Raw genomic sequence first — 13,233 nt, forward strand, 5'->3', positions numbered from 1 at the left:
TTCAATAAGGCAATCCCAAAATGATAGGTATCACATATTTTCCCTGATTTGCGGTAGCTAGTAGAGTACCTAAAATATAATGTATTGGAGTGAAATGGACATTTTGAGATTTAATGACTGTTTACAGTCTTTGTTTCTTCTGTTGAGGAACAGTGTTTATTCTTCATAGTATTTGTTTAACTCTTTGCTTAGTGCAGGGTTAACCTTACAATGATTAAGTAAATTGAAAATAAAAATTAAGAGTGGGAATATGAGATGGAGGAGGAAGAAGGGTTGGACCATGGATGGGATGGAGGATAAGGTGGAAAGTATCACTATGTTCCTAAATATGTGTATAAGAAATACATGAGACTTGTATTACTTCAATAAAATTTTTCAAAATTCAGGCAATTGTCATTTTAAGAGTTTAAGAAACATGACAAACATATATTTTAAATGATTAAATAGAAAGAACAGCTATTCTGTGCAATAAAATATTAGGTTCAGAAAGTTTATCTTTTTCAAAAGTTTCCTAAACTAAAATTATGTATTTTCATATAACTTAAGGCATTAGGAAAGAGTATATTTTTAAATCATCCAGTTATTCATTATGTATAACTGTTTGGAAGAAAAAATATCTTTTAATCATTTTGTCTTGTTAGAGGATTCTAGAGGAATATTATCTACCAGGACTGCATATGCAGAAAGATATCATGGAAATACATAGACTTTGAGATGAGAGATGTGAAGCCAAGAATAGGATCCAGGATAAACAGGGAATGGTGGGAGTGGTGCAATATAGTGGGGAAATTGGCAACTCCTAGGAAGAAATGGTAAACATTTGAAAAGATCAAGAGTTAAGAATAAGAGATATTATTTGCAGGAGACTCCTGTGTAAGGTTGTAAGAATAGCTTTTCCTCTGTACTTCTCTGGCCTTGAAATGGAATATGAATGCATGAAATGGTCAGAGCAGTGAATACTTTAAAAGAGTGTAACATAGACGGCTGGCGCCACGGCTCACTAGGCTAATCCTCCGCCTTTGGCGCCGGACACCGGGTTCTAGTCCCGTTTGGGGAACCGGATTCTGTCCCAGTTGCTCCTCTTCCAGTCCAGCTCTCTGCTGTGGCCCGGGAGTGCAGTGGAGGATGGCCCAGGTCCTTGGGCCCTGCACCCGCAAGGGAGACCAGGAGGAAGCACCTGGCTCCTGGCTTCGGATCGGCACAGCGCGCCGGCCATAGCAGCCACTTGGGGGGTGAACCAATGGAAAAAGGAAGACCTTTCTCTCTGTCTCTCTCTCACTCTCTAACTCTGCCTGCCAAAAAAAAAAAAGAGTGTAACATAGACAATATGAGGAATGAAAGTAAATTATATCATGGAAGGTATTTGTGTGTGTATGTGATTTATCAATGTTTCAATGATTATTTTAATTAAATACAAATTCCTGTATTTCTAATATCTCTGAAGAATAGGAATGTAGACAATAATTTTAGAAGTCTATAAATGCAAGACTTCCTTTTATTCATCTTATCCTTATGAAATCAATTGTCAGTAAATATTTTAGCTAATAGGTGTGGATCTGATCATGAAAGTAAAAATAAGCTACATTTCTGCTTCATTATAAAAGATAAATGGTATTATATTCTGTATTTGTAAATAAAAGAGTTGGAAAATAATATCTCTTCACTCAGATAACTACATCCTACATTGCAGCAGTGTCTGAGCCATTTGGCTACATAGACAGTAATCCAAATACCAAACAGAAATAACTAGAAGTATACAGAAGAATGGAATTATGTAATTGTCTGACTTTCTTTCTTAGAATTCAGAGAACTGACTAGATCAGAAATACAAAGAACATCCTTCTCCCCACTCCATACATGAAAATAATAGTTTTGATTCTACCTCTCTAACATCTTTAAAATCAATATATTTGTCTCCATCTCAATACGACCAGTTCAAACTATTGCCATTTCTTTGGTTGATTACAGAACAGTAAGTTGCAGTGTTTAAAGACATCAGCACTGCAGTCAGGTTGAGTATGCTGAAATTCAGGTTTATGATTTATTCCCTCTGTATTGGAAAAAAGTAAATAAGCATTACCTGTAAGCTTTGTCACTTTGCACAGGTACTTTAACTACTCTATATATAATTTTTCTCTGTAACATAGACACAATGAAGATAACTGGCCCTGTATATGTTATTAGTTTTAAATTATAATTATTTGAGGACACTTTGAACCATATTTCAAAAATACTGTTTTGTTAATTATTCTTTAGCTATCAGGAGATTGTTATTTTCTAAAATGTACACCAATGAATACAGGCTGAAATCCAACTGCTTTTACTATTATTAAATGATGCTTCCTATTCATTCTGTAAATGTCTTCCCTAGTCTTATATCCCCAAAACTTCTTCCCTGCTTTGTCCATCGTATGAGCTAAGGATGCACCTGTGAGCTGGGAGACAGGAGAAGACTCACCAGGCTGAGAATCAGGATGCATCCTTGTCTCTGTGCTCCTTCAGCCTGTTCAGCATTTATGAGGCTCTACCTAAGAAGAACTTTGACTCAAAAAACCCCTGGAGGCAACATTGTAAAGGACATAGGTCTCTCAGAATTCTAGCTGCTAATGGGGTTCTGACTCAGGAAGAGTCACCAGGGAACCATGGCTTCTAAGGAAACAAAGATAGTAAAGTGAGGGTTAGGCCAGCAGGACGGCAGACTAGAGGGTCCCACCTACCCAGAGATGCATGGATTTATCCACCATGTATGAGTAAAAGTACTTTTAGGACAGGTTCAGAATCCAGGTGAGAAGTTAACAGCACCCTGGGGGAGCACCAAAGGAGAAAAAAACACATTGAAAAGCATTAAGTTTCACTTAGGCACATGACCCCTCCCCTAGCCTGGCTCAGTGTGCTACTCAAAGGCATCCTTAAGCCCCAGAATTCCCTTATGGGGTGAAAAGGGAAAAAAATGTGGTATAATTACACAAATGGAATGGCAACTGCCCTTTGAAAAGAAGACTTGTCATGTGACAGCATGGATAAACCTGGAGGAAATTATTGTAGTTAAATAAATCAGGCACAGAAAGATAAATACCAACTTTTCTCACTTATATATAGGATCTAAAATGGCAAATTCAAAGACACAGAGAAAAAAAAATGGTGCTTAAGAGAAGCTGGGGGATAGAGCATTTGGAATGATGATGAACAAAGGATACGAAGTTTCAGTTTGACTCCTCTTGGACTTTTGGGGCTGATGTAATCCCATACAACACTTGCCTTCTAATAAGCAAAAGGGGAAAATGTTAGTAAAATGGTGCTGTCTTATCTATGGTTCCATCTAAGCCCTACACACTATCTTAGACTCTGGCCCTGTCACCATCTTGTACAATAAGCTTCAATCCTAAGCCAGCCAGTGTTACTAGAAGTCAGGTGACCCAATGGCCCAATCACAAGTACCATCTCCACCTCCATCATAATGGTATCTGCTGTTCCCACTTCCTTACCTCTGCAAAGCTATATAAGACTTGTTCTCCTAGTACAGGCTGCTTATTCTTTTGTGCACAGAGAGGCAGCCTGTAGGGTTTCCCCCACCTGGCAATAAACCTTTTCCCTTACAACAGCGTTTGGTATGTTTTGTCGTGGCCTTTCCTTTCAAGAACCTTACCTGTCTAACTTCATCTAGGACCATGCACATAAGGCAAATCAATTTTGGATAGCTTTTGGCATGTCCACAATTGACTATGAAAATACCACCAGTATTGATTTGGGATTATATATGAATTTTAGTGAATTGGCAAATATGAGATTCATGAATAAAGAAGCTCAAAGACATAAATATAATTTATGCAAGCTGCATACTTAGTAGACAAGCTGTGTACTTAAGACATGAAGAATATAATTAAGTTTAATAATTACATTATAAAATTCCAGGGTGAGTGTGTGGCCTAAAGATTAAGATGCCAGTGAAGAAGCGGATGTCCCATTCAGAGTGCAAGGATTTAAGTCTGGCTCCAGATTCCAGCTTCCTGCCAGTACAGAATCTGGGCAGCAGGAAGTGATGGCTCAAGGGGTGGAGACCTGAACTGTGTTTCCATATCCCAGCTTCAGTCTTGGCTTGGGTGCATCACAGGCATTTGGGGAAGCGATGAGATTACACACTCTCTCCCTTTCTTTTCCTCTCAATAACAAAGAAAGCTACTTTATGAGTTTGTCATATTTTCTTTTTTACTTCCAAAGCCTACAGTTAAAAAACTGCGAGAATGACAAATGCATGTAGCAAATAATTGTTTAAATAGTTAATGGATTAAACAAGTTCAGAGTTGGTGAACTCAAGGGGCTTCCATAGCCTAGACAGCTCATGGCAAGAGCCTCGGGTGATTGCTGACGTCATAAATAAGAGTGCCAATTGTTAAATCAACAATGGGAGTCACTGGGCACATGCTCCCCACGTAGGATCTCTGTCCTTAATGTGTTTTACTATGAGAGTTAAAGATAACACTACTAGTCGAACAATACCCCATACCTTGTGTGGTTGTGTGAGTGCAGCCTGTTGAAATCCTTGCTTAGTATATACTAAGTTGATCTTCTATATATAAAAATAATTGAAAATGAAACTCGATGAAGGGCGGGATGGGAGAGGGAGTGGGAGAGGGGAGGGCTGCGGGAGGGAGGGAGGTTGGGGGGGAAAGCCACAACAATGCAAAAGTTGCACTTTGTAAATTCACATTTATTAAATAAAAAAATGCACACCAAAAAAAATAGTTAATGGAGGGGAAACTCATGCAAAAACAACCAATAAAAAGAGATGGCTGAGAGGAATGTGTGTTTAAAGGTGCCGAATTTTCCACATTAATGTTTATGTGCAATCCAATCCTATTTTATTCCATGAAATTAAGCAATTTTTCTATAATATTTGTTCTGATGAATTATAGAAATAATAAGGAATATATCACAACAAAAATGGGTTACAAAACTGTAAATTTTAATATTATTTGAATACACAAAATCATATAGTTGTGAAATTAATAAAATATATGTTAGCCAATCATGTCAAGTGACATGAATGGTGTTCTTGCTTTCTCTATATATTTCCAGTATGAAAAATAAAAAGGCATTATCTAAAGTAAATGAATGAGACACCATCTTTCCTTTGTTAAAAAATATTTTTGTTTATTTGGAAGGCAGACTGACATCAAGAGATAGAAACAGACAGTCAAAGGGAGAGGTCTTTTATCTGCTGGTTCATTCCCCAAATTCCCACTACAGCCAAAGCTGGGCTAGGTCAAAACCAGAAACTCAGAATTTCATATGGCTCTCCCACTCGGGTGGAAGGGAACCCATTAATTAAGCCCTTGTCACCTACTGCTTTCCAGAATCTGCATTAGTAGGAAACTGGGATGGAAGTGGGGTGGGTTCTTGAACACAGGATTTTCAATATGAGATGCAAGCAACCCAATGGGTATTTTAACCACTTCACCAAACACCTGCTCCCATCTTTCATTTTTCAGTACACACATAGGGTATAATTAAAAATCAACTGAGACTCAAGCAATCCTATGAGAGGCAGTCTCCAGAGACAGTCAAGAAAGATTCATATCCATCCCCCACTGCTGGTTCTAACAACTCAGAAACTGAATTCTGCTCATTTTCCTGACATGAGGTGATCATCCAATCTCCACACCCATGACAACCTTATGCCCTTGGAAGTGCTATAACTGAGCTCATCTGGAACCCTTTAACTCATGAGAACACTGAAATTTCCCTCAGGCTGGTTGGGTGCTCATTCTGATAAGCACAGAGCCCCTACTGAGGTAAGGCAGTACTTAGTCACTATCATTATGTCACAAGTTAGGCAAATAATAGTGAGGTGGGACGTTTCAGAGTACATGGACTCTTAAAAACAGGCTTATGTAGGATTTCTTGGGGACTCTGAGGAGACTGCATGTATCTTACCAACAATGACATCTCACTTCAAATAGTTGAGACTATGGCTTGCAGCTTTCCTTGAGAATGTGCTTATCACAGTACCCCAGAGGCAGACTGATGAAGGAGAGGATGGGAGTAGATGTTTCAGGGCCATATTCTGAGAAACCTTAGAGATCTGTGCTATGTAAGCAGTGCGTTCAGTTTGCTAAAAGCTATTGGAAACTCATTTTGTGATACTACATTCACAAAACCATATAAGGTACACATCTCATAAAGGATGACAAATTTTGTAATTATATTTGGCTTCAAATTCAAGCTGCATGAATTTTTAGTAGAACAGATATGGGTAAACTCATGGAACATTCTTAGATTGTTTTCCTACCTGGGCAGTTAAGTATGACTACCTACCAAAAACAGTCTTAAGGATTAAATCAGATAATGTCAGCAATAACATACAAACAACACAGTACCTAATTTATGTTCAAGTCATGTAGATTTATTTTTTTTTCTAAAGAGGTGGATAGAGGAGTAGGATATGGCTAGAAGACATTATAGGTCATTTATTTTTCCTCCCCAAAGGCATATATTTTCCCACCGAAATTCCCTTTTCTTCACCATGTAGTCAGAAAATTAAGAAAAGTCCTAGAATTCAGTTTCGTTGAGACTGACTCCAGAGTATATGTCAAACTTTAAAAGTATTAATTAAATACAATATTCGAGGATTAATATAGATGATGACAATTTTAGACAACTAGGTTTATAGTGATTTAAGATTTGCTCTCTTAAATATATATTAAAACTATTTACTAGAAAAAATAATACTCTCATACTTTCTCCTTTTCTCTTTCTTTTTATTCATTAACTGAAGCAATAAGCAAATATATAGAAAGGAACTATTTTTGCTCTATATGAATTTATAATAAGATAATGGATAAATATCTGTAGAAATGTAAAATACAATACTATAAAACATGTGAAAATATCATAGGGACACCAAGGGTTACATACTTCTCTATAACTTTCCATCCATCACACATTTTAGACTGTCTCTAATCTGAGTATTTATCATTTTAAATTATATTCTATACTTATAAAATTCTCCAAACAAATGTGATTTCATTACATGCATACATACATGTTTAACTTTTATGCACACATTTTAGTATAAGTGGAAAATATTCTGCATTACTTTTTATTTGAATGAATTTTACATCAGTGAAAGTAAATATCTTATTTTTTAAGCTTAGCTGAATACAACATAATGTTACTGTGATGTAGATTTTAAGCTTCATTATTTCACTATTGATTAGATTTTTATTATTTCTTTTTTTTAACATTTATTTAATGAAAATAAATTTCCAAAGTACAGCTTATGGATTACAATGGCTTTTTCCCCCTGATAACTTCCCTCCCACACACAACCCTCAGCTCTCCCATTCCCTCTCCCCTTCCATTCATATCAAGATTCATTTTCAATTCTCTTTATATACTGAAGATCAATTTATCATATATTAGGTAAAGCTTTCAACAGCTTGCACCCACACAGAAACACAAAGTGTAAAATACAGTTTGAGTACTAGTTATAGCATTAAATCTCAATGTACAACACATTTAGGACAGAGGTCCTACATGAGGAGTAAGTGCACAGTGACTCCTGTTGTTGACTTCACAAATTGACGCTCTTGTTTATGGCATCAGTAATCACCCTAGGCTCTTGTCATGAGTTGCCAAGGCTATGGAGGCCTTTTGAGTTCGCTGACTCTAATCTTATTTAGACAAGGACATAGTCAAAGTGGAAGTTCTCTCCTCCCTTCACAGAAAGGTACCTCCTTCTTGATGACCTGTTCTTTCCACTGGGATCTCACTCGCAGAGATCTTTCACAAAGTTGTGTGTGTGTGTGTGTGTGTGTGTGTGTGTGTGTTTTGCCACAGTGTCTTGGCTTTCAATGCCTGAAATACTCTCATGGGCTTTTCAGCCAGATCTGAATGCCTTAAGGGCTGATTCTGAGGACAGAGTGCTGTTTAGGACACCTGCCATTCTATGAGTCTGCTATGTATCTCATGTTGGATCTCAACTTCCCATGTTGGATTGTTCTCTCCCTTTTTTATTCTATCAGTCAGTATTTGCAGACACTAGTCTTGTTTATGTGATCCCTTTGACTCTTAGTCCAATCATTATGATCAGTTGTGAACTGAAACTGATCACTTGGACTAGTGAGCTGTCATTGGTACATGCCACCTTGATGGGATTGAAATGGAATCCCCTGGCACATTTCTAACTCTACTATTTGGGGTAAGTCCGATTGAGCATGTCCCAGATTGCACATCTCCTCCCTCTCTTATTCCCACTCTTATATTTAACAGGGATCACTTTTCAGTTAAATTTAAACACCTAAGAATAATTGTGTGTTAATTACAGAGTTCAACCAATGGTATTAAGTAGGAGAAAAAAATACTAAAAGGGATAAAGTATTAAGTCATTCATCAATAGTCAGGACAAGGGCTGATCAAATCACTGTTTCTCATAGCGTCCAGTTCACTTCAACAGGTTTCCTTTTTGGTGCTCGGTTAGTTGTCACCGATCAGGGAGAACATATGATATTTGTCCCTTTGGGACTAGCTTATTTCACTCAGCATGATGTTTTCCAGATTCCTCCATTTTGTTGCAAATGACCGGATTTCATTGTTTTTTACTGCTGTATAGTATTCTATAGAGTACAAATCCCATAATTTCTTTATCCAGTCTACTGTTGATGAGCATTTGGGTTGATTCTATGTCTTAGCTATTGTGAATTGAGCTACAATAAACATTAAGGTGCAGACCGCTGTTTTTTTTGTTTTTTGTTTTTTGTTTTTTTTTTTGCCAATTTAATTTCCTTTGGGGAAATTCCAAAGATATTTTTAATGATTCAACTTTTATTCTGTTATAGACAGTTTTATAAGAAACACTGTATATGCTTCCTCATGTATAGATGAGAATTTTTCCCAAGGATGGTTAAGTAATTTGTTTTACTAAACTATTCAAATTAATAATTATTAGAATTGTTATTCAAACTTGTTTCTTTACTAGTTGATCTTCACAACAACTCTTTAACTGCAAACTAACTACTATTTGCTACCACAATTCTCACAAATATAATGTATGCTTTGTGCCATATACACTTTTTAGATTTCTGGATTGCAAGCAATAGTAAAAGTTATTTTAAGTGATGAGACACCCTTCACTATGAGGTTTCTTTAAAGATTTATTTATTTGTGTCAAAGTCAGAGTCACACAAAGAGAGGGAAAGACAGAGAGAAAGGTCTTCGATTCACTGGTTCACTATTCAGATGGCTACAACTGTCAGTGCTGGGTTTGGCCAAAGCCAAGAGCCTGGTACTCTATACAGGTCTCCCATGTGGGTACTAGGGCCCAATCAATAGGGCCACCTTCCACAGCTTTCTCAGATCATTAGAAGAAAGCTGGATAGGAAGTGGAGCAGTGAGGACTCAAACTGGCACTCATATGGGATGCTGGCTTCACAGGTAGTAGCTTAACCCATTGTACCACAGTGCTGGCTCCTCACTATAATTTTTTTTCCACATAATCTGTGCAATTATTTTCTTTTGGGAAATGTACTTAGGTTGTGTAAAGGGATACAAAAAATAGAAAAAGCAAAGTTTAAATAGCATAATATGGGAATCTTGACAGAAGCACAAATAAGGATTAAAGAATACACAGGTTTAAGAGGGAAAAATGAGAAGAATATAAAAATATATTAGGTTGGTGAGTATTACAGACTCCTAATTGAAAACCGGGCACAATAGGGGCCTTTTTTTAGTATAGTTGTTAATTTTCATGCTTATCAGAGCTCATCAGTTGAGAGCAAGTACATTGGGGAAAGGCTAAGTGGAAGATAAAGGCTTACATTTGGATCTACTCCTTTAGGAATTATGAACAGAAGTGCCATCGGTATTCAAATAAAAGTAATGCTGATGATATTTTATTTATGTTTTTAAAATTTTACTTACTTATTTGGAAGTTACAGACAGAGAGGGAGAGACAGAGACAAAAGTCTTCCTTCTGCTGGTTCACTCCCCAAATGGCTGCAACTGCTTTAGCTGGACCAATCCAAAGCCAGGAGCCAGAAGCTTCCTCCGGGTCTCCCAGGCAAATGCAAGGGCCCAAGCATCTTCCACTTAGGCCATCTTCCACTGCTTTTCCAGGCCACAAGCAGAAAGCTGGATCAGAAGAGGAGCAACCAAGACATGAACCGCACTCATATGGGATACTGTTTTCACAGGCAGAGGCTTAGCCCTCTACACCACAACTCTGGAAACCAACCTTTTAATATTGTATGCAGAATAACCCCAATCCTCTCTATTTATACAAATCAAAATAGATTGGCCTGTAATTCAGGCAATTTATCACTATCATTAAAAATGAGGGCTCTAGAATGAATGGGCTGGAAACCAGGTCCTTCACTTCACCAGCTAGCTTATTAACCTTGCACACTTTTTGAGAAGATTTTTATTTGTTTATTTGAAAGACGGAGTGACAGAGTGAGAAGCAATGACAAAGAGATCACCCATTTGCTGGTTCATTCCCTAAGTGGCTACAACAGCCAGGGATGGGCCAGCCTGAAGCTGGGAGCCTGGAACTGCACAGAGGTCTCACACATGGTAGCAGGCATCTCATCATTTAGGCCATGATCTGCTGCTTTTCCAGACACATAAGCGAGAAGCCAGATTGGAAGCAAAACAACCTGGACTTGAGCAGCCACTCCAATATAGAATGCCAGAGTTACAAGAGGTGGCTTAACCTGCTGCATCACAGTCGTGGCCCCAACATTATGCAGTCTATTTAATCTCTCATATGAAAACAGGGATAAAATAATATGATTTTATAAATGAATTGCTCTCAGTAAAATAACTGACTCATAGTCAATGACTGGCATATTTAGAAATGTTAAATATTGGATTACTAACTAATTATCCAATAATAGGCTCTGTCCCAATACATACCATCAATTATAAACAATTTTTCCTAGACTTTCCAAAGCTTCCTTGATACATGCATACAGTTATTTCCATGTGCAAATGAGAATAGCCATCCCTAAGTAATTTGAAGTTCAAATAAGAATCAGAAACTTTGGACATGGAACTTCAATGACAGACTAGGAGGCTAAAACATATTTTCTCAATATTCAATATATTTAAAATAATCTATTGTGCATATTTAAGATAACACACATAATTTTATATAGTAAAATAGTTATTTTAATAAAACAAATTGCCTACCCATCATTTCACAGTTCCCATCTTCCCCACCCCACCCTATAGCAGGAACAGCTGTCATCTAGACATTTAGCCAAAATTCTGAATACAATATCTATTATTAATTAAGTCCTCATGTTGTACATTAGATCTTTAGATTCTTTCCTCCTACATGAAAGGGATATTTAAAAAGTTCATAGAAAAATATGAATTGTGAAAAAATAATGTATTTCAAAATTATTTGTACAAAATAACACCTTTTTCCATTTCCTATGACATTTTTTGAATCTCTTTATAACTGTCACTTTGTATTTTTTGAGCTACATCTCCACATTTCCTCTCTCCCACCCCATAACCACCATTTTATTCTTTATTTATTTCACATTTTCATTAATTCTCATATGTAAGTAAAATTGTGCCACAATTCTCCTTCTGTGACTTAGTTCCCTAAGCATAATGCCCTCCAGAACAACCCATGTTGTGGCAAAGGGCAGGATGTCCCCAATTTTAAGGCTGAATAATATTCCACTGAACATATATGCCACAGTTTCTTTATCCACTCCTTCATCTACACACACCTAAGTCGTTTCTATGGCTTGGCTACTGTGAAGAACTCTCCAGGAATCTTTATGAGGTGGTGGTTTTCTTTCCTTTGGGTTTATCCAGAAAAGAAACTGTTGCTTTATATGTTACTGCTATTTTGAATTTCCTTAGGCAACTCCACACAGTTTTCTGTCAGTAATCTAGCAGTCTGCAGTTTCCATTCCCACAACAGTGTACAAGGTAGGTTCATTTATACCCACAACCTCATCAATACTTGCCATCTCTTGTCCTTTTGATAATAATTATCCTAATAGGTGTGAGATGATGTCTCACAGTGGTTTTGTAGCCCAGTTTGCTATACATATTCCAATCCCAACTTCACTGGAAACTGATAAGTTATTTCTTCATATCACAAATATTCTATAACCTACATATGTATATAATAAGATAGAGCTTCAAAAAGTTCATGTAAAATTTACTTTGTCTTTTTATTTCATTTTTCTACAAACTTTTTGAAGCCCCCTCATAGCAAAGAGAGTATCTTATGAACAATGCCAATAATACTGCTAAAAAGAAGTGAAAAAAATATAAAATGTTGATTATGGGACCACTCTGACCTTCCAAATGTTATTCTAGTCGTCTGAAGATCTCAACAAGTGTAACTAACGAATCACAGAATGGGGACAGAAGTAGGGATCAGCTAATGAAAAATACACAGAGCAAAGGGGAAAATCAAACAAAAATTTAGATAAAATAGGCTATCAAGAAGACTTAACCAAGAACAAGACACAAGTTGTTTGATTAATTGCATATTTGAAAGGAAGCCAAGAAAGCTCAGAATACAGCCTATAACCAAAGTGTTGCAATTTTTCCCCATTTAGCTTGTGGCCAGTGGAGTGTCCTGAATAGTGTAATAGTTCTTTGTTTCCTGATACACTGGCATCAAGCCTACTCTTGTCATTATCATGAATGAATCCCATGTGGTTATGAATAATCCTCCTCTGATCATCCACAGCAAAGGAAAGATCCTAGAGTTGGTTTTTCTGTCTCAAAGCCACATCTTATAACTTGGCATGTCCCAAAACTATTACTGCTAAAGTCTGGAAAAAAAAAAAAAACAGCAGAACCTATTCTCTATTCAAAACCTTCTGTAGAACCCTTTGTCTCATTCAACTTCTTGTCTTAAAACTGCACTATCTCTAAGTCCTCCAAACCCGTGATTCTTGCACACTATTAATTGTTATCACTTCATCTTAATAGACGATTATAGGACTTTTCCTATACTGTATTAAACTCTGAATTTAGGTTCCTAAATATTTTGTCTCATTTAACATTTATACATTAGTCTCATTATACATTATAAATTTATATATAAAAATAAAATATCAATGGTAAAATTTGGTACAGATTTTTAAAAGTAGCCTGGTCATCGATAAGGAGATTTAAAATAAGGAGAACAAAATACTAGAAGTAGCCCTCACTGCAGTGCCCTCTATATGTTGTTCATTTAGGTTTTTCTCTTGTCAA

The sequence above is a fragment of the Oryctolagus cuniculus genome, chromosome 1, assembly GCF_051225735.1.
Source record: "Oryctolagus cuniculus isolate XC-2025 breed Fujian yellow rabbit chromosome 1, ASM5122573v1, whole genome shotgun sequence".
Lineage (NCBI taxonomy): Eukaryota > Metazoa > Chordata > Mammalia > Lagomorpha > Leporidae > Oryctolagus > Oryctolagus cuniculus.